The 23,150-nt window shown below is 44.4% G+C and overlaps 1 pseudogene; it reads left to right on the top strand.

The window, feature by feature from the left end:
* The first annotated feature begins 7,527 nt into the window (after window positions 1-7,527).
* Window positions 7,528-16,899, top strand: LOC116322280 (annotated as a pseudogene).
* Window positions 16,900-23,150: the final 6,251 nt, after the last annotated feature.

Raw genomic sequence — 23,150 nt, 5'->3', positions numbered from 1 at the left:
GTTTTCTCTGGTCCCCTCCCCAATCAGACCAGGAGTGACATGTTTAGCCGCATGTTCTCCTTAGATTGCTGGCTGTCTGAGTGGTGTCCCAGAAACGATGTGGGCTTCATAGATAATTGGCAAACCTTCTGGAGGAAACCTGGTCTTGTTAGGAGAGACGGCATCCATCCCACTTTGGATGGAGCAGCTCTCATTTCTAGAAATATGGACCAATTTATCAAACCCCCCAAAATATGACTATCCAGAGTTGGGACCAGGAAGCAGAGTTGCAGTCTTACACGCCTCTCTGCAGCTTCTCTCCTCCTGCTACCCCCCCCAAAAACCCATCTCCATTGAGACTGTGTCAGCTCCCAAACAGACAAAAAAAAAACAACTAAAAACCAGCAATAAACAACTTAAACATAAAAAAATCACAAAGAAAGAACAATACAGTATCCACATCTGAACCAAAGAGTAAAACAGTGAAATGTGGATTATTAAATATTAGGTCTCTCTCCTCCAAGTCTCTGTTAGTACATAACTTAATAATTGATCAACAAATCGATTTACTCTGCCTTACAGAAACCTGGTTGCAGCCGGATGATTATGTTAGTTTAAATGAATCAACATCCCCGAGTCATTCTAACTACCAGAAATCTCGAAGCACAGGCAGAGGGGGCGGTGTGGCAGCAATTTTTCACACCAGCCTATTAATTAACGAAAGACCAAGACAGACTTTTAATTCATTTGAAAGCCTGATGCTTAGCCTTGTCCACCCCAGCTGTAAAACTCAGAAACCAGTCTTACTTGTTATCATCTATCGTCCACCTGGGCCTTACACAGAGTTTCTCTCTGATTTCTCAGACTTTTTATCTGATTTAGTGCTCAGCTCAGATAAAATAATTATTGTGGGTGATTTTAACATCCATGTAGATGCTAAAAATGACAGCCTCAACATGGCATTTAATCTGTTATTAGACTCAATTGGCTTCTCTCAAAATGTAAAAGAACCCACCCACCACTTTAATCACACTCTAGAGCTTGTTTTAACATATGGCATAGAAACTGAACATTTAACAGTGTTTCCTGAAAACCCTCTCCTGTCTGATCATTTCCTGATAACATTTACATTTACAATAACTGATTACACAGCAGTGGAGAGTAGACTTTATCACAGTAGATGTCTTTCTGAAAGCGCTGTAACTAAGTTTAAGAATACAATCCACCCACTGTTATCATCTTCAGTGCCCTGTACCAACATAGAGCACAGCAGCTACCTGAACGCTACCCCAACAGAGGTCGATTATCTTGTTAATAATTTTACCTCCTCACTATGTACGACTCTGGATACTGTAGCTCCGGTGAAAACTAAGGTCTCAAATCAGAAGTACCTGACTCCGTGGTATAATTCTCAAACACGTAGCCTAAAGCAGATGACTTGTAAGCTGGAGAGGAAATGGCGTGTCACAAATTTAGAGGATCATCATTTAGCCTGGAGAAATAGTTTGCTGATTTATAAGAAAGCCCTCCGCAAAGCCAGAACATCTTACTATTCGTCACTGATTGAAGACAATAAGAACAACCCCAGGTTTCTCTTCAGCACTGTAGCCAGGCTGACAAAAAGTCAGAGCTCTTTTGAGCCAACCATCCCTTTAATGTTAACTAGTAATGACTTCATGAACTTCTTCACAAATAAAATTCTTATCATTAGAGAAAAAATTACCAATAATCATCCCACAGATGTAATATCATCTACAGCTACTTTTAATACCATTGATGTTAAGTTAGACACTTTTTCTCCAATTGATCTTTCTGAGTTAACTTCAATAATTACTTCCTCCAAACCATCAACGTGTCTTTTAGACCCCATTCCTACAAAATTGCTCAAAGAAGTCCTGCCATTAATTAATTCTTCGATCTTAAATATGATCAACCTATCTCTAATAATCGGCTATGTACCACAGGCCTTCAAGGTGGCTGTAGTTAAACCTTTACTCAAAAAGCCATCTCTAGACCCAGCAGTCTTAGCTAATTATAGGCCAATCTCCAACCTTCCTTTCATATCAAAAATCCTTGAAAGAGTAGTTGTCAAACAGCTAACAGATCATCTGCAGAGGAATGGCTTATTTGAAGAGTTTCAGTCAGGTTTCAGAGCTCATCACAGCACAGAAACAGCTTTAGTGAAGGTTACAAATGATCTTCTTATGGCCTCTGACAGTGGACTCATCTCTGTGCTTGTCCTGCTAGACCTCAGTGCAGCGTTCGATACTGTTGACCATAATATCCTATTAGAGCGATTAGAACATGGTGTAGGTATTACAGGTACTGCACTGCAGTGGTTTGTATCATATCTATCTAATAGACTCCAATTTGTTCATGTAAATGGAGAGTCCTCTTCACACACTAACGTCAATTATGGAGTTCCACAGGGTTCGGTGCTAGGACCAATTCTGTTTACATTATACATGCTTCCCTTAGGCAGCATCATTAGAAGACATAGCATAAATTTTCACTGCTATGCAGATGACACGCAGCTCTATCTATCCATGAAGCCAGGTAACACACACCAATTAGTTAAACTGCAGGAATGTCTTAAAGACATAAAGACCTGGATGGCCGCTAACTTTCTGCTTCTTAATTCAGATCAAACTGAGGTTATTATACTCGGCCCTGAAAATCTTAGAAATATGGTATCTAAGCAGATTCTTACTCTGGATGGCATTACCTTGGCCTCCAGTAATGCTGTGAGGAACCTTGGAGTAATTTTTGACCAGGACGTGTCCTTCAACGCACATATTAAACAAATATGTAAGACTGCTTTCTTCCATTTGCGCAACATCTCTAAAGTTAGAAATATCCTGTCTCTTAGTGATGCTGAAAAACTAGTTCATGCATTTATTACTTCCAGGCTGGACTACTGCAATTCATTATTATCAGGATGTCCTAAAAACTCGCTGAAAAGCCTTCAGTTAATCCAAAATGCTGCAGCAAGAGTCCTGACAGGGACTAGAAAGAGAGAGCAGATTTCTCCTGTTTTGGCTTCCTGTTAAATCCAGAATTGAATTCAAAATCCTGCTCCTCACTTACAAGGTCTTAAATAATCAGGCCCCATCTTATCTTAATGACCTTGTAGTACCATATCACCCTATTAGAGCACTTCGCTCTTGCACTGCAGGCTTACTTGTTGTTCCTAGAGTATTTAAAAGTAGAATGGGAGGCAGAGCCTTCAGTTTTCAGGCCCCTCTTCTGTGGAACCAGCTTCCAGTTTGGATTCAGGAGACAGACACTATCTCTACTTTCAAGATTAGGCTTAAAACTTTCCTTTTTGCTAAAGCATATAGTTAGGGCTGGACCAGGTGACCCTGAATCCTCCCTTAGTTATGCTGCAATAGATGTAGGCTGCCGGGGATTCCCATGATGCATTGAGTTTTTCCTTTCCAGTCACCTTTCTCACTCACTATGTGTTAATAGACCTATCTGCATTGAATCATATCTGTTATTAACCTCTGTCTCTCTTCCACAGCATGTCTTTCATCCTGTTTTCCTTCTCTCACCCCAACCGGTCGCAGCAGATGGCCGCCCCTCCCTGAGCCTGGTTCTGTTGGAGGTTTCTTCCTGTTAAAAGGGAGTTTTTCCTTCCCACTGTCGCCAAAGTGCTTGCTCATAGGGGGTCATATGATTGTTGGGTTTTTCTCTATACCTATGAAGCGCCTTGAGGCGACTTTTGTTGTGATTTGGCGCTATATAAATAAAATTGAATTGAATTGAATTGAATTGAACTTCAATTAACTTAGTAGGATTAGGGTCCTCAGCATCTCAGTGAAGAAAACATCTGGAAAAACGTGTGCAGTGTTTGATTCCATGTTACTGCCACTGTCAGGAGCATTGCTGCTGCCACCTGTCACCGTGAGGATTTTTTTTGCTTGTGCAGAAAGACCTTCTCCCTCCATGTCTGTTGCTTCTACCACCAAAGTGTACTTTGGGTATTTCTGTTGGACAAGTCACATAATGAGTTCAAGTGATCAGCATTGAAGCTAAAAAATGTTGCTGTCATTTTACAGACAAGCAGAATAAAGCTAACAAGCCAGTGTTACACTTATTTTGGCACAGGTGAAATATATTTGGGAAGGCCAACCTCTCTGTCTAGTCCAGTGCCAGCAACTCCGATGGCTCCACTAACTGGGTTGATTTCAAACATGTTCTGACTGGGCAGGGGTGGGTCCTGGCTCAGAATACGGTAACGGATCTCTGAGTTGGCATTATTTGGTTCATCAGAACCTGTAGCCTCGACCTTAATCACCTCAGAACCTGGAGAGAAAGAATTCGGAAGTGGGTATTAAGAACAGTCATTTAGAGTTTTCATAAAAAGCATTTCCACAATCCTGAAAGTTTTCAATGCTTCATTTAAAAGGTGAATTGCTAAAAAATGCTAAACTGATCTTCCAAATATGACCTGGTGTTGGTGATGTGCACAGTCAATAACTTCTTACGTCTCATTACAATCCACATAGTAGACTTAAAGACTAGTGCACAATAAGTTATCACTAGCTAAGGGCTGACTAGTACAGTGTACTACATAGACTGGAAACAAAAGCAGATTTAGATTTAAACTGAGTTTTCATTTTCCTTACTTTTTGTTCTTACACATAAATTTAAGACACCTACTGTGAAGCAACCACAAACATTGTTTTACCTACTACCAAGCTAATTGCATTAGTCTTTGTGGTAAAAAAAAAAGAGAAAAAGTTATTGTGAAAATCACAGAGTAGTATCCCAGCCCTGAGGTGAAGCAGATTCTACATTCAATGATTTTTTAGCACCAATCCTGTTCTTTTATTCTATGGAAGTCGATCAACAAACATATTTTTAAAGTTTAGATTAAATCCACTAAAAGTACCTGTTACTGAAGCCTGAAATAAATGATAAATATACTGGCACTTTTATAGTTCTTTTCTGCTCTAATGAACTATTTAACTGATTCAAGGACAAGTTCTAATATAGGGCTTTTCTGCTTTATACAACATGCCTCATTCACACCCACTGATAATTTTTTCTATCCCTTTTCTGTGTAAGTGCTGACTAACATTCACAGCCATTCCTGCAACTTGGAGATACTGTCTTGCCGAAGGACATTTGGCATGTAGACTGAGCAGCCAGGGATCGAACCACCAACCCTCCAATTAGTAATGACCTGGTCTATTACCTGAGGTACCCTTTTAAACACACTTGTTACTACAGGCCTCATTCTCCCAATTACACACACATTCATACAGTGCTTTTTAATGTCTTAGGGTCCTCAGCCTTACCAATGTAAACACTTTCCTGTTGAGTTTATGGGCTCAGTAACTGATTTTGGGTGGCAGTGAAAAAAACATTAAGTTAAATATTTTGGACATTTTAATTTTCAGAAAAGGCATTACCACAGTACCACCAGCATGTGGTGCTGCTTGCACACGACAATAAGACGGCAAGACCGAAGAAGCTGCCATGTGCTTACGAAGACTGTGGTCACGTCCAAATTCATGGGCTGCATCCTCCTGAGGAAGCATTTGTAGGCCGATTACGTCACAGCGACGCGCCGAAGGCTGTCCAAATTTGTAGACTCCTCTGAATGCAGCCAACAAATGCGTCCTCCTTTTCCCCGAATTTGAAGGATGGGTCGGGTGTGTCCTTCGTGGCCCACCATATCCCATAATTCATAGCGCGGCGCAGCCAAACTCCAGTTTCCGGCAATGGCAGCCGCTACTAAGTTTTAAAATTATTCTTATTAATCTTTCTGGGTCACAAAATAAACTTTTAACATATTTTCAGGCGAGAATGTGGGTGTGTAAACTTCAAATATCTGCTCGGTTTATCAAGATATCACATATTTGCAAAAGTGCTTTGACGTTTTCGGAGACGTCTGTTACCCACCAGCTTGATAGCTAGCCGAGAGCTTGAGGGTCACTGAAGCTGCCGAGAACGGCACAACTCCCGGCACATCATTTTCAGATCACTACGAACTTTCGCTACTCAGGTTAAACGTAATATATAAGTCACTTAGACAACCTAAAAATTATATTATTGTTTGGCTTTTTTCAATGTTTTATTTGTTCGTGAGTAAATTGGTTTGGCTGAGATTAAAGTTATTAGATTAGATTAGATAAAATAAAACTTTATTAATCCCCCGGGTGGTTTTCACACAGCTGAATAAACGTCAAACAGAAAACTGATTAAACAGAAGTGTGAGATGGTCGAGAATTTACGCCAGTGTCCTGTTATATTTTAGATAGCAAGGAGTAGACGGCCGAGTTTATTAAACTCCACCAAGACAGCGGTGACGCTAATCAGAAGGCTAGACCGTCCAATTCCACGGCTGTTTACTTCCGGCCTACCCGATGTCCCGGTTCGTAATTGAGGTGTGAGACAAATGACCACTGGTCCAAGTGCGTCAAAACAATGATTTTATTAAACACATGTGTGCGAAGATACACAGCTCAATATTGTCAACACAGATCTCCGTCACAGCATAAATTCCAAATGGTTTTATTATGTCAGGGTTCACGCCCCTTCTTGCATTAGAGAAAACATCACATGCATAGGTTATAATTAATGACAGTTAAACAAGTTTCCGTGTTCAACAACATTCTGCCCTATATGGTTGTCTGACTTCTCCAGATGTTTCCTGTAGACTTATTCATGGCAAGCTTATCTTTAACACCTTCTGTGTCACTCGTTGCTAAGCAAAGACAAAGCAAGATATATTAAACCTTTACCCTAGAAATTGTACTTAATGTCTCTGTGTGTGTGTAAGCATGTTGTGCATTCATTCACAGCACTCCAAGTCATTCCTACAATATATCAGTTCAGACATCACGCTGAACGAAGCTCCTGACCTTCACAGGACTGAGTGCTTAACTCCTATGAGCACATATGCAATGTGTGTAATAACATGATTAAAACTGTATGTTTAATAAATGGAATAAATGTTTTCATCAACGGCCACTGGTCAAAGCCTAACAAAAGGATATAAAAGAATAAACATGATATAAAAATGATATAATTCCCACACCGACCTTCTAAGGACCCGGCCCACGTAGACCGCGAAGGCCGGTTCCTCAGGAGGATGCAGCCCATGAATTTGGATGATGTGCACTAGCTACCACGCTTTCCTGTTTGCTAGCCCGTAGTGGAATTTTTTTTAGTATGATCCTAAGTCAAATATTAAGATTTGCCTTAATATTTGTCTTCATTATAGCTTGACTGTAATGTGCCAAAATAAAAAAACATTATGAAAATGATTGAAAAGATTTTCCCTGATAAAGGGTCGGAGTGAGATCTCTTTGGTTTAAATTTCCAGATGTTAACAACAAGCAGAAAGCAAAGGCTGTGGAGTAAAGCTTTCTAATCTTTGATTGATTAAAAATAGAATCGCAAGCCTTCAATTTGATCCCATATATGTATAAAAAAGACATGTCGGTTAATTTCTGTTAAAATCTCCTGGTGTGTGCCACTTTTAAACCGTTTAGCTTGTATTATTTACAGTTAGCTTAGCTTCCAAGGTTAGCTATGTTTACAGAGCTCAGCAGCATCCTGAACGCCACTCCTGACAGGTTCACCCAAGGGGAATTTATTTTAGTGTCTGACAGACAGAGTGATGCCTCTTTCCTCATTCACCACTTCCTCTCTTTCTACCTGCGAGCGCGATGCGCTTTCTGGGTCTGGTGCAGTCCTTCAGTCACTACAGTGCAATCAGTCAAAGGCTGGGTGTAAGTTTAACACAGGCAAGGGAAAAGAGTCAGCTGATTTTCCTAGAGGGACTGAAGGAGTCGCTATCTATTTTGATTCCTCAAGCATAATATTACTCACAGAGACTTGGCTGCAGCCATCAATTCCGGACTCTGAGCTAGCAGGCCGCATGGTCCACCGTCACGACAGGAACGGCCACTCCGTTAAGATCAAAGGAGGGGGTTTATGCATCTACACCATTGACTGTAGAAAACATGGACGACGCAACAGCTCCCCAAAAATGAAGCCAAAACGTCTCTATCGCCCCCTGGTGTCTGGCTGCAGTATAGGTCATAAACCCCGCCTCCTCCATGTTAGCGGATGGGACTGGGGTCAGACTAAAATAAATTTATTCTCCTTAGATAATTTTTTTCCAAAGATTCTTTCTTTTGTTATCAATAGTTCTCATCATGCTGATTGATGTCCAGGGGGCCTCCTTTCCCATAAGTTTGATTCTAATTCCTACCGCGGTGATGTTAAATTGGGGTGAAACGTCATCATAGCAGCTTTGACTGACAGCTGCAGTCACGGAGAAACTTGCGTATCTCTGTTCGGGAATAGCAGATAGAGCGTAGGCTCTGAGAGGAGGGCCAGCGTTTACGCTACGAAAACACGACCGAGTGTTTTAACCTGACAGCCTGAGGTGCTCTTCAGTAAACTGGACTACCCGACAGAAGGACCCGAGGCCCCGCTGCACGTTTTCGGTAAGTTAACACTAGGTTTACTATCCTGCGCAAATTTGCGTAACTTCCCTAAACCCAATACCCCCTAGAATTACTGGCTTTTTTATTTTCTGGTGCAAGTCCCGAGGTGTTAAGCACCCCTGCTGAGATTTTCACAGGTCGTCAGCTTGTTTCTCCTACAGCTTTTGTTGTGCTAACCACCCATTGTCCTTGAGGCCTGGCACATTTGCATTTGCTCACTCAGAGTTGCTCAGATCCAAGGCAGGCCAAACCTCTGTGTTACAACTTTCAGAAATGCCTGATAGAAATGCTTCAACTTACTCATGAGATTTTGACCACATTTTTGCGGAAGTCACAACTATACTGAATGCACGACCGTTGTTGCCAGCTGCAAGAAATGCTTGGTAGGGAACAGCTGTTCCCTACCAAGGTTCGTTTCAAAGTTTGAAAGACTTTGAAATAAAACAGACTTGTGTACCCATATATTGTGAATGTCTGTCTTTTGTATGTAGGTTGTAACACAGAGGTTTGGCCTGCCTTGGATCTAAGTAAACAAATGCCAATGTTGCACAAACACACACACACACACACACACACACACACACACACACACACACACACACACACACACACAGCAAATCTGCATTTATTTGTCCCACAAGTGGAAAATCTGCATTGTCATTGCAAAAAGTGGACAGAGCACAGTATAGAAAGTGCAGTATACAAACAATCTGGAAACATAAATATGGACACGTGTATTCAAAAATATTATTGGTGTATACACACACACACACACACACACACACACACACACATATCTATCTACGTACGTGTGTGTGTGTGTGTGTGTATATATATACATACACACATATATATATATATATAAAGTATAACTAGACTTTATGCTTTAAGTTCATGAACTTATGGCATTCATTTCAATCCTGTTTGTAAGAGCAATCATGTGTCCTGTTGGTGCCATTGTGGATTGCTGGTCAGAAAGTTTTCTGGTGCCACTAATCAAAGAGACAATGCCCCGAGATAGATTCATTTCAATTATGCAACACCTTCGATTTGATGACAGGGACACGCGGGCAGAACGGGTGAAAACAGACAAATTTGCAGCGATCTCCCGACATCTGGACACGCTTCAACGAGAACTGTGCTAAGAGTTTCACTCCAGGGGAACACATGACCATAGATGAACAGCTGTTCCCTACCAAGGTTCGTTGTCCATTCACCCAGTATATTGCAACCAAGCCAGACAAATTTGGGATCAAGTTCTGGATGGCCACGGATTTGGACACCAAATATGTCTGCAGTGCATCTCCTTACTTGGGAAAGGACCCCAGTCGTCAGAAGGGAGAGAGGCTGGCAGAGAACGTGGTCATGAAACTGATGGAGCCGTTTTTGGATGATGGAAGAAATGTCACAACGGACAATTTCTTTACTTCACTGTCACTGTCGCACAGACTGCTGCAGCGCAAAACAACGTTACTGGGCACGGTGAATAAAGTCCGGCGTGAACTTCCTCAACTTGCAAAAGATACTGCAAAGCGAGAAGTATTCTCCACTTCAGTGCTTTTACAGTGTGGTGTAGACGTGTTGGACCAAATGGCACGGATGTATTCTGTAAGATCAGCAACACGCAGGTGGCCAGTAGCGGTTTTCTACAATATGCTGAACCTGGCGGCAGTGAATGCCTACATTTTGTACAAGGCATGTACAGGGTGGACAGGCAAAAGAAGATTGTTTCTGCGTCTTCTAGCTCAGCAACTTCGTTGCCGATTCATTCAGCACAAGGAAATCTTAGCACAGAGGCAGGCTGCTGCAGCTGCTGTGCCAGGGACTGTAAAGACAACACAGTGCCAGGTGCAAGAAAGCTTCAACAGGAATCGCAGCAGATTTACCTGTGCAACATGTAAGAAATTCACCTGTGCCAAATGCAGGGATGATGGACACTGGGTCTGCAAACCCTGTAAAGTTTGAAACACTTTGAAATAAAACAGACTTGTGTACCCATATATTGTGAATGTCTGTCTTTTGTATGTAGGTTGTAACACAGAGGTTTGGCCTGCCTTGGATCTGAGTAAACAAATGCCAACATATATATATATATATATATACATACATATATATATATGTGTGTGTGTGTGTGTATATATGATATAGATGTGTCTGTGTGTATAACTAGACTTTATGCATATTATATAAGGTGTGGCTATATAAATATATAAATATATGTACAACTCTGTGTATATATGTTTATGGACAGGCATGCAGGCAGGTAAGGAAGGAAAGCAGCCTTGCAGGGAAGGAAAAACTTGAATCTCTCATGGTTAGGGGTTGGGGGAGGGTGTGTTTGCACAACAAAAGCAGGAGAACAATGGAGCTGACGACCTGTGAAAATCTCAGCGGGGTGCCAAGAGGTGTTAAGGTCGGGGGGAATTTACGCAAATCTGCGCAGGCCAGTAAATCTAGTAGTAGGGACTTGCACCAGGGAAAAAAGGCTCAGTAATTCTAGTGTTAAACGTGTTTGTAAGCTAATCCGTAACTACCGTCCTTAGGTCCTGAGACCTAGCTAGCTAAAATGAGCACTCGGCTGTCGGGGTTCGTTTAGCTAATCTGTGCAGGTGAATGAATTTACTAAAGAAATCAAGAGAAACGCCCCGGGCTACTCAGTCACTAATTACTGTTACTGCACTTTTATTACAAGTATTATACTGTAAAAGCAACAGGCTGCACCCTGCTACGGCTCCTGTGCAGAGCTGATTATTAAATATGTGCAAACACCAGCATGTTTTCAGTCTCTTGCCACATCTGTAAAGACAGTAACATCTTTTTTAAAAGCTTGTAAATGGTAAATGGCCTGTATTTGTATAGCGCTTTTACTAGCCCCGCCTAAGGACCCCAAAGCGCTTTACATACCCAGTCATCCACCCATTCACACACTGGTGGAGGCAAGCTACAGTTGTAGCCACAGCTGCCCTGGGGCAGACTGACAGAAGCGAGGCTGCCATATCGCGCCATCGGCCCTTCTGGCCAACACCAGTAGGCGGTAGGTGAAGTGTCTTGCCCAAGGACACAACGACCGAGACTGTCCGAGCCGGGGCTCGAACCGGCAAGATCCTGAGTGTGTGAGGACAGAAGAATCAGCTTTATTTCAATTTTGAGGGATAAAATTTATATCTGAGTTTGATGGTTCTGTTCTCTTTGTGATTACAGGAGCTGCCCTCAGATTCAGACCTCAGCACCACCCAGTGACAGCAGACAGATCATCCAACATGTTCATATGTTAACTGCAAAATGAACTGATGAAAACAGTACAAAGGTTAAAGTACCACATGTGCTGTCAGTGAAAGCTGCAGCTGTTTTATTGATAAAGTTAAAGACAAAAAAACAAAAGGTTTAATCACTCATGTAACTGTGTCACTATATATCAGCATTAACAGGACCTCAGTTTGTATCTCACACCTGCACAGCTTCCGTTTTAAACACTTGATGTACTCACCTGCATGAAGAGCATATGAGATTTTCTCTAACACAATTAAATAAAACCTGATGAAGGTCAAAGATCGTCACTTGTATGTTGAACTACAAACTTGTCATCTGGAATTCTTTCACAGTTTTTTGCAGATAGTGTGTTATTTACCATAAAGTGATGCAGAGTTATTCATCCCAGAGTAACCAGAGAGGATCATATATTTTTAAATATATAACTTACAGGACTGAATATAATATCTTTATGTAAAAGTCTGGAGCCTCTGGGGAGTATCCGAGTATTTATAACATTACACAAACCAAAGGTCTCCATCACAGTGTTCATGAAATGCTGGATGTGTCCATCTCCTGGGGCGGGCCTACGGAGGAGTGCTGAAGATTTCCCTGTGAGGGAGCTGCTGGTGAAGATCACGAGTCCTGCTTCATCAATGCGATGAGCTTCAGTGTTCCTGGTGTTTCTTAAATGATGCCTTTTTGGGTGGGTCAACAGAACTTCTGGCACAGGACAGCTGTGATGAAGAAAGGGAAGGAGTTTCTCCAAACCTCTGGACCCAGGAAACCCAGCTTAGTCCTGATGGTTTCCCTCACTAGTTTCTCTCCAGGTTGAATGTAGCTGTTGATATAATATGGACTCTATTATTAAATGAAAAGAACAAATTAGACTACACTACTGAAACGTTCTGCTGCCGTTTTTAAAGTCTCCATGTTACCAGGCTGTAGAGGGCTCTGAAGATTTAAACAGTTTTAGATCCATTACACTCACAGCCATATGTTAAAATCTCAAAGGACAGCATTACATTTTTGATATTAACAGTAACTCTGGGCCTCTGTAGAGTGTGCAGATGATCTCATCGCTGAAGAAAAATGGATTAAAAAAAACATAAGAAATGCTGAATCCTTCAATAATAGTCTATTAGAGTAGCAGGTGTGTAGCATCGCTAACTAGCTAGCAACAAGCCTCCAACACAGTGCGTATGCTAGCGGCTAATCTAGCAAACGAATGAACAACAGTGTGATTTTAGAACTATAAGATGATAAGCTGTGTGTCTTTTTTTATAACAGTGACATGGTTGTATTTACCTTAATTAAAGGAGTCGTCAGCCGCCGGTAAACCAGCAAAAGAACTGGAGCAGCCGGGCTACGTAAAAAGTGTAGAGGGGCGTGTTTGCGGTCACGTCCAGAGGGTGTGTGGGCGGGAGCGTTACACAGTCGCTCCACCTCAAGTCACTACTGCACAGACTCTGGGCGTTTATCAATATGCGTGCTTGTCAGCGCATTTTGCGTTCTCGTGTACTCGTGATACGTCATCAGTCGGAGACCAAGTACTGTTCCAATTGGCACGCATCACGCCGAGAACGCGAAAAAGTCCCGGATGTGTTCTCGATCCGCCCGTTTTATCGAGCATGCATCGGTGTAGACTTGGGACAGCTAAATATCCCAGAATGCATTTCGTCCAAAACTCAACAGCGGACTCCCGGCACATCGTTTCCAACCCCCCCCAAACCGCTCGCGGACTTCTCACTACTCAGGTTAAAGAAACTCCAGCAGCTGTCTATAGTATTGAGTGTCCACTAGAATAGAAATAAAAGCGTTCTAACATCTCACCTGCTTGTTTTTATTAAGGTATGTACACGTATGTACATGTACACTATTTTTATTAATAGAGGTTTCACTACTGAGGTTAACAATGATATATAAGTCACTTAGATCACTTCTAAATGTTAATGTTTGGTTTATTTCAGTGTTTTATTTGTTCCTGAGTAAACTGGTTTGGCTGTGATTAAAGTTAAGCTTCATAACATGTTACTTACAGTTAAATTAAGAGGGGACGGCAGTAAAAACTCCGGCCCTGTGACATCATCACGTACGCTGGTGTTCCGACTGTACAAATCACGAGTCCGTGCTCGCGTACTTGGGCATTGATAAACGGCCTCTGGCTCCAAATTTGCAAGATGGCAGCCTCCACAAGCGGGATATTTGGCTTCATTTTTGCACAATGGGACGAGGCGGGGTCGCGTCGTCCATGTTTTCTACAGTCAATGATCTACACCAATGACAGCTGGTGCAAAAACACAAAGACTGTAGACAGCCATTGTTCCCCGGATTTGGAATATTTGACTGTGAAGTGCAGACCCGTCTACATACCTCGTGAGTTTACTGTTGTCATGGTAACGGCCGTGTATGTACCACCCGATGCTAATGCTAACTCGGCCATGGAGGAGCTGCACAAGACAATAAGCAACCAGCAGAACTCCCATCCAAACGCAGTGCACATTATAGCTGGGGACTTCAACCACGCTGATTTAAGGTCAGTATATATATATATATTAACTTCTGTGTCAACAGTGTCACTGTGGACAATCGTCTCCGGGTGTATTCCAACCAGAAACCCTGGATGACTAAAGAGGTCCAGGTCCTGCTGAAGCAACGTGACGCCGCTTTTAGATCCGGTGATCATATGCATTACAGTGCAGCCAGATCTGAGTTGAAAAGAGGCATCAGAGAGGCCAAGGCAGCGTACAAGAGAAGGATCGAAGACCACTTCAGCACCAACAACTCACGAGAGGTATAGCAGGGAGTTCAGCACTTAACCAACTACAAACCTTGCAATACCACGTTGACTGAGGGTAACGCGGAGCTTGCGGAGGAGCTGAACCACTTCTTCGCACGCTTTGAGGTGAAGGGACCAGAGGCAGCAGCAGCAAAAACATCGGACAGCAGCAGCAGCCCAAGCCTCATAGTGCAGGAATATGAGGTGAGGCGCACACTGAGGGCAGTGAACCCCAGGAAGGCCGCCAGACCAGATGGGGTAACCGCAAAGGTCCTAAAAGAGTGTGCAGACCAGCTGGCTGGGGTCTTCACTAAGATCTTCAACACTTCACTGTCCCAGTCCTGCATCCCGCCGTGCCTAAAGTCAGCCACAATTGTCCCACTGCCAAAGCGTACTAACATTAGCAGCCTCAACGGCTACCGACCAGTTGCTCTAACACCTGTTATAATGAAGTGCTTCGAGAAACTGGTCCGACGTCACATCATGTCCTGCCTGCCACCCACACTCGACCCGTTCCAGTTCGCATATAGAGCTAACAGATCAACTGAAGATGCCATTGCTACAACGCTCCTCACCACCATCTCTCACCTGGAAGTGCAGGGCTGTTACGCCAGACTGCTCTTTGTTGACTTTAGCTCTGCTTTCAATACGATACTCCCGGACAGACTAATAGTTAAACTGCTGGAAATTGGACTTCCTTCTACCACCTGCCGCTGGATCAGAGACTTCCTCTCAGACTGTGTACAGAGAGTTAGAGTGGGGCCTCATCTTTCCTCAGCCCTCAGCCTCAACACCGGCTCTCCACAAGGCTGTGTACTGAGTCCCCTACTGTACACTCTGTACACACATGACTGTGTTAGTACCCACCCAGACAACACAGTCATCAAGTTTGCAGATGATACCACCGTGGTGGGGCTCATCTCAGGGGGAGATGAGACGGCGTACAGAGCTGAAGTTCAGAGGCTGTCAGATTGGTGTGTAGATAACAACCTGGACATCAATACCACCAAGATAAAAGAACTGGTAGTTGACTTCAGAAGGAGGAAGTCTGAGCTGCAGCCTGTCAGCATCAACGGGGAGTGCGTGGAAAGGGTCTCCAGTTTCAAGTTTCTGGGTGTGCACATAGACACAGACCTCCAATGGAGCTCTAACACCTCTGCGGTCTTAAAGAAGGCCCAACAGCGTCTCCGCTTTCTGAGAATCCTCAGAAAAATGGACCTGAAGAAGGAGCTGCTGACCGTCTTCTACCGCTGCTCCATTGAAAGTGTGCTGACATATTGCATCAGTGTATGGTTCTCCAGCTGCACTGCAGCACACAGAAAGGCACTCCAGAGGGTCATCAATATGGCCCAAAAAATCATTGGACATCCTCTTCCCTCCCTGAAGGACCTGTACAGCACTCGCTGTCTCAAGAGGGCACGCAGCATCCTACGGGACTGTACACACCCAGGACATCGGGTGTTTAAGCTGCTGCCGTCTGGCAGGAGGTTCAGGCTGCTGAGGTCCCGAACAAACAGACTCAAGGACAGCTTTTACAACAGGGCAATAGCCCTGATCAATGCAAATAGCTGACCTGATTGGCTACCTCCTGGACTTTTAGGGGGAGGTAACAATGTTTAAAACAATAACAATAATAATATTTATATTTATAACAAGGTGCAATAATAATTAATGTGCAATAATAACAGTGTGCAATACACATACACTTATTCTTCTTTTTTTATTTACTAAGTTAATATACTGTGTTGTGTTGTTTGTGTTGCGTTGTGATGTGTCATATCGTGTCGTGTTGTGTTATATGTAGTGCCGACGTAGGACAGTTTTCCAATTTCATTGTACTACTGTACTACGTATGACTGTGCAATGACAATAAAGAGTTATCTTATCTTATCTTATCTTAAGACACCACAACAGGAAGTCAAGCTATGTACTTCCTCAGAGATCCTACTGTTGGCCTACAGAGGCTGTATGAGTATGAGCAGTGATGGTGGTGGGGAGGAAGGGGTGGAAGAGTGGGGCCCTCCTGTTCTGCTGGTGGATGACGTCAGTGTGCTGTTGAGTCTGGGTGTCAGCGCTGGAGCCGTGCTGGACTTCAGCCACTACTGCAGAGCCACAGTCTGCTCTCAGCTACAGGGGAACATAGTGACGCTGGTACGCTGTCACGGAGAAGAAGCGGAGGATGATGGAAGTGATGGGGGATCAGAGTGGCTCCTCAAGGGCCTGGCCCATCTGTGCAGCCTCACTCTTCATGTACAGGGTCTCCCAACTGGCTACTGCAGGGACATACACGGTCAGGTGGAGGTTTGTTGGAGGAGGAGACGAGGTGATGGGCAGCACACACAGAAGAAGCTTTTTCAGTACAAGGTCCACAATAAAGGCGCTTCCTTCTTTGCTCCTGGGACATCCAGTGCTGTTCTCTAGTTATACCCTCAGACACATTTAATCTCTTTTATGTGACAACTGACCAACCACTGTTATGTTTTCATGTTGCGCAACATAGCAAATGCTGCCAAAGCGGTTGGTGAATTGGCCATGGCTGGTCACTGCTGTCAGCAAACCGTGTCTGGATCCCAAACCTTGTGACGGAAGGACATTGTGATCCAATTCCAGACCTCTGAATCTCCAGAGGATATATTATTAGGCTGACTCATGATGTTGTCATTATTTGGTCGATTTCAGTGGACGATTCAACAAAATATTCAGAATGCAGGATTGCTGGTGGTTTGAAAGAATCTTGTTAATGAATAAAATTATTATTCACAGAAAAAAAAAATCAGAAAAGGGGATAATCTGGGTATGGTCAGATCGTGGTTTGTGATTGACTAGTGCTATCTCTAACTTGTCACACCAACAGCTGATGTTACAGTGGCTTTGTTTATCTTTTACATATATAGACTTTGTTTAAAACCCACTGTCCTGTTAAAATGTTTTGACAGCAAACCGCTACAGCTGGTAACGATGGTTTTGAGATCGGGACCTAAACCTTGGCACTAACAATGTGTTGCTAGTTGGAATATGGACAAAGACAGTCAGTCAAAGAGGCAGAAAATGATACTCTACTGGCTGCAATTAATGATTTGAACAATAAAATGGATGAAAATATTAGTAGACATAGCAGAAGTAACAAAGGAGATAAGGGACTACACTCAGCAGTACAAAAAACCTGAACTACAAATTTGATGCTGTGAATTTTTTGAATAAATCTCTTGAACCCAAGATTGTGACTGAAGGATTACAGTTACGGTCGCTGACCTCTAAGGGCTCTCCCCATGTGAGAGAGCTTTTTCTCCTCTTTCTGTGTTCCAGGTCTGCCTCATAAGCCGCAGCTGAGATGTATTGCAGCTTGTCAGCCACTGCATAAATACTGCCGTCTGAAGATGCGACGCCCCTTTTTTTCTTCCCATTTCCCTGGGCTGTGAGTTGCAGTGGTTTGGGCAGCGGGCTGTAGCTGTGTCAATTTACAAAATTTGCTGTAACTTTGTTTTTGTGAGTAAAGGTGTGAACCACAGTGGAAGCAGGTAGGGTTTTTCTGCCATTTTTGTTGCCTAATTGATTCGTTTGAAATTTGTGAAAAAATACAGTGTTTTAATGATGCCGAATTCGTGGCTGTTAGTAGTTTTCTTTTCACTTTGTGTTACCCCCCACCCACCCCAGATAATACTTTGTTTTTAAGTGGTGTAACAATTTACACACGTGCTTTTAAAAAAAACAACTTTTTTTTTTATGAGTGCTGAATAAAATTGACAGGTGAATTGTTCAGAGAGGGCATATGAATCTGATAAAGACGCATATTAAAGCTCTTCGAATATTGTTGATGATTAAGTTGTTCAATCCCAGGGATAAACTGATGGTGTTCTACACTGCTTAAGCAAAGACAGACAAGAACCAACAAGTGATTCTATCTGGCTCTGAAACTGAGATCCTAAACAGATACTTAACTTTCTGCCTGAAGCACAACATTAGTTTTGCATTTACTTTTGAGGTGAAACAATGTACTCTACAACTTTGCGGAGAGTTGACAAAAACTAAAGCCAGCTCACAAAACAATTTCTGTTCTGGCCTGGACATGGTTTGTCGGAGGATGAGCAGGAGAGTTCATTATCGTCCCAGTGTGCCGCCACCGCTGCTGCCTCGGTCGGGGACGATGACACCTCTTTTTTCCCTGTTTCGCCGTGCTGCTGAGAAGCTCCTCCGGCGCCCACTGCTGCAGTGGGTGTTCCGCCAGCGGGAGCACATCCTCCGGCCCGAGCTCCACACCAGCCGGCCTGGAGGAAAGGCCCACCCTCGGGCCCCCGGTGGGACCCAACACCAAGGAGGAGGAAGCCTCAGGCCTCCTAGCTGTGTTTCCAAGTGGAGAAGGGGTCCAGCGGCAGGGAGATGCTGCTTTTACCCCTCTGTTGCCACCCAAGAGGTGCCGCTTAAGTTCTGTTCAGGTTGTCAGCCTCAGAATGCGCTGCACTTGCCTAACACTGTCTCCCAAGCACAAACCCCCTGCACACAAAATGCCTCAGGTTGTAACTCCCTGTTCAGGTGTGTTAAATGTTCGGGTGACCACATCAAGGGCGTTTCTCAATATGCGTACTTGCATTCTCGTGTACTCGTGATACGTCATCAGTCGGAGACCAAGTACTGTTCCAATTCGAAGTACGCATCAAGCCGAGAACGCGAAAAAGTCCCGGATGTGTTCTCGCTCCGCCAGTTTTATCGAGCATGCATCGGTGTGGACTTGGTACAGCTAAATATCCCAGAATGCATTTCGTCCAAAACTCAACAGCAGACTCCCGGCACATCGTTTTCCTCCACCCCCCCCGGTCGCGGTCTTCTCACTACTCAGGTTAAAGAAACCCCAGCAGCTGTCTATAGTATTGAGTGTACACTAAAATAGAAATAAAAGCGTTCTAACATCTCACCTGCTTGTTTTTATTAAGGTATGTACACGTATGTACATGTACACTATTTTTATTAATAGAGGTTTCACTACTGAGGTTAAAAATGATATATAAGTCACTTAGATCACTTCTAAATGTTAATGTTTGGTTTATTTCAGTGTTTTATTTGTTCCTGAGTAAACCGGTTTGGCTGTGATTAAAGTTAAGCTTCATAACATGTTACTCACAGTTAAATTAAGAGGGGACGGCAGTAAAAACTCCGGACCTGTGACATCATCACGTACGCAGGTGTTCCAATTGTACATATCGCGAGTCCGTGCTCGTGTTCTCGGCGGGTACGTACTCCCATGCGTTCTCGGCGAGTACGTACTCGCGTACTTGAGAATTGAGAAACGGCCCAAGTGTTCCCGCTGTTTTTCATTGTTGTGCCCCAGGAAAGGTGCCTCCAACAAAATGTGTGAATGTACATGTTCCCATCTTACAATCAATAAAGAGCGTTGTTTATTCTCACACAATCACAAATGCTCAGCCTGCAGGCAGAATGAGCCAGGTGAGGCAGGTGATGCATTCCCTTGCAAAAACACTGGGGGGCGACAATTCAATTCAATTCTATTCTATTTATATAGCGCCAAATCACACCAGCAGTCGCCTCAAGGTGCTTTATATTGTACAGTAGATCGTACAATAATAGATACAGAGAAAAACCCAACAATCATGAACCCCTATAAGCAAGCACTTTTGCGACAGTGGGAAGGAAAAACTCCCTTTTAACAGGAAGAAACCTCTGGCAGAACCAGGCTCAGGGAGGGGCGGCCATCTGCTGCGACTGGTCGTGGTGAGAGAAGAAAAACAGGACAATACCCCACTGACGGTGCTGCAGGTCAGCCGGCTGGCTGCTCACTACCCTCAGTGGCGCGCTTGCTGCCCCTCTCTGTGGGTGCAGCGAACCATTGCCATGGGTTACCGGTTGCAGTTCCGGATCAAGCCGCCTTGTTTCCGGAGAGTTGTCAACATTACTGTCGGCACTGAAGCAGCCGTGATACTCAGGGAGGAAATAAAGGCGCTATTGCAGAAAAGAGCGATACGAGTGGTCCCCACTTCGGAGACAGACAAAGGTGGGTACAGCCGTTATTTTGTTGTTCCGAAAAAAGGGGGCGGGCTTCGTCCCATCCTCCACCTGTGAGTCCTGTGAGTCTACGAACGTACAAGTTCAAAATGCTAACACTCAGACAGCTCTTGAATGCAGTTGGCCCGGGAGATTGGTTTGCAACAATCGATCTAACGTATGCTTATTTTCATGTGGCTATACACCCAAAACACAGGCAGTTTCTGAGGTTTGCATTCGAGGATGTAGCCTACGAATACCTGGTGCTGCCGTTCGGGCTATCACTTGCTCCTCGCACCTTTGCGAAATGTGCTGAGGCAGCGCTAGCGGCCCTCAGAGAGAGAGGCATCCGCATCTTAGCCTGCCTAGATGACTGGGCTCTCGTAGCTTGCTCCAGAGAGTAGGCGGAGACACAGCTGTCACTGGTTCTGTCACACATTCAGACACTGGGGTTCTCTGTGAACTTTCTAAAAAGCTCGCTAATTCCGAGTCAGCAGATTTCTTTCCTCGGTTTGGAAATGTGCTCTCTTTCCAGCCGCACACGTTTGTCAGAGCACAGAGTGGCCGCATTTCATCGCTGCCTCGCTCAGTTTCAGGTTGGACGCAGACTGCGTTTCCAGACGATATTATGTTTGTTGGGCATGATGGCATCTTGGACTGTTAAAGATGAGAGCGTTTCAACGCTGGACTCTCTCTCACCGCCTGTGTGCATCGCGTCACCTCCAGAAGAGGCTGACGGTAACCACGTCTTGCATGCTAGCTCTCTGTCCCTGGAGGGACAGAGCATCTGGGCTCTCGGATCGGGGGGGGGGGTGTTGTTTTGCAAGGTGGTGTCCACAGATGCTTCTCTAAGAATGTGGGGAGCGCTGTGAGAGGGTGCATCAGTGAGAGGGATCTGGTCCGTAGCCCAGCGCGAGCTGCACATCAACCACTTAGAGCAGTTAGCAGTGTTCTTAGCTCTAAAACATTTCTGTCCAGTCCTGGAGGGTCCTGGTCTTAGTCAGGACGGACAATTCAACAGTGGTGTCTTACATAAACAGGCAGGGAGGAGCACGCTCTCTTAGCCTGTTGAAGCTGTCTTGCTCTCTGTTGTTATGGTGGAGTGTTTATTTTCTGTCTCTTAGAGCCACCCATGTTCCAGGCCACCTGAACCTGGGGCTGGACCTTCTCTCCAGGGGGGTCCTCTGGTGAGAGAATGGAGGTTACACCCTTTAATAGTGGCTCAGATTTCTGATCTATTTGGCAAAGCGCAAGTAGATCTTTTGCCTCCAGGGTAAATATACTCACTGCCCCCTGTTCTTCTCCATAATTGACAACGATGCACCCTTGGGCATGGACGCGCTAGTGCACCAATAGCCAGACGTGCTCCTGTATGCATTTCCCCCAGTGAAAATGATATCTCCAGTTATAGAGAGAGTGCGTCGGCAGTCTCTCTCTCTGACTCTAATGGCCCCTTGGTGGCCCACAAGGTCGTGGTATGCAGAGATAATCAGCCTGCTAGCAGCGAGTCCTTGGCAGCTTCCTCTCCACAGGGACTCTCAGGTGGGAGGAGAAGTGGTTCATCCACGCCCGGATCTGTGGCGCCTTCACGCTTACCTGCTGAGAGGTTAAAGTTGATTCCTAAGGGTTTGCCACCTAGTGTGATAGCGACAATTCAGAGCGCTAGGGCCTCATCTACTAGAGGCTTCTACACTTATAAATGGCGAGCCTTCGAGCAATGGTGCCAAGACCACCACACTCTTCCATTTCAGTGCTCTATTGTGGATGTTTTGACATTCCTGCAGGAGCTGCTGGATAAGGGCCTTTCATTTTCGACAACTAAGGTTTATTTAGCAGCTATATCTGCTTGTCATATTGGCATTGATGGGGTGACACCAGGTGCACATCCCCTTGCCATACGTTTTCTGAAAGGGGTTCGCCGGCTGAGACCCGCCCTTAAGTCCAGTGTCCCTGCTTGGGACTTGTCTTTGGTGTTGGAGGCCCTTTGTAGCCCCCCGTTTGAACCCATTGAGTCTGTGGATATGAAATTTCTCTTATATAAGACTACATTACTTCTCACTTTAGCTTGAGCAAAGTGAGTGGGTGACCTTCATGCGCTGTCTGTGTATCCCTCCTGCACACAGTTCTCTCCTGATGGCCACAAGGTCGTATTGCGTCCAAATGCTGCCTATTTTCCCAAGATCATGCCTGCATCTTATAGCTCAATGGAGTTTGAGTTGCTGAGCTTTTGCTCCCCTCCTTTTGCATCTGAGGAGCAGAGGAGGATGCATTCTCTTTGTCCAGTGCGTGTGCTACGCACCTACATTGAGCGCAGAATGTGTGTTTATGTGACCAGCTGTTTGTCTGCTTCCCTAATCCAACTAGAGGTAGAGCTCTGTCTAAACAGAGGCTGTCCCACTTATAGAAGCAATCTCACTGGCGTACAGCACCAAAGGTCTAGTTTTGCCCCAGGGGCTGAGGGCTCATTCCACCAGGGGGATGGCAACCTCATGGGCTCTTTTTAAAGGGGTGCCTGTAGCTGATATTTGTGCAGCAGCTAGTTGGACATCACTGCACACTTTTGTGCGGTTTTATCGGTTGGATGTTACAGCCCCTTCGGTGGCTCATACTGTCCTTTCTGCTGGGTCTGCTGCACGCTAAGGTGGTGGTGGTCCGATTCCGGTTCGGTGGCTGCTCTG

This window comes from Oreochromis aureus, linkage group 13 (assembly GCF_013358895.1).
Source record: "Oreochromis aureus strain Israel breed Guangdong linkage group 13, ZZ_aureus, whole genome shotgun sequence".
Classification (NCBI taxonomy): Eukaryota; Metazoa; Chordata; class Actinopteri; order Cichliformes; family Cichlidae; genus Oreochromis; species Oreochromis aureus.
The sequence above is the reverse complement of the archived record's forward strand: the minus strand, read 5'-3'. Positions and strand labels throughout refer to the sequence as shown.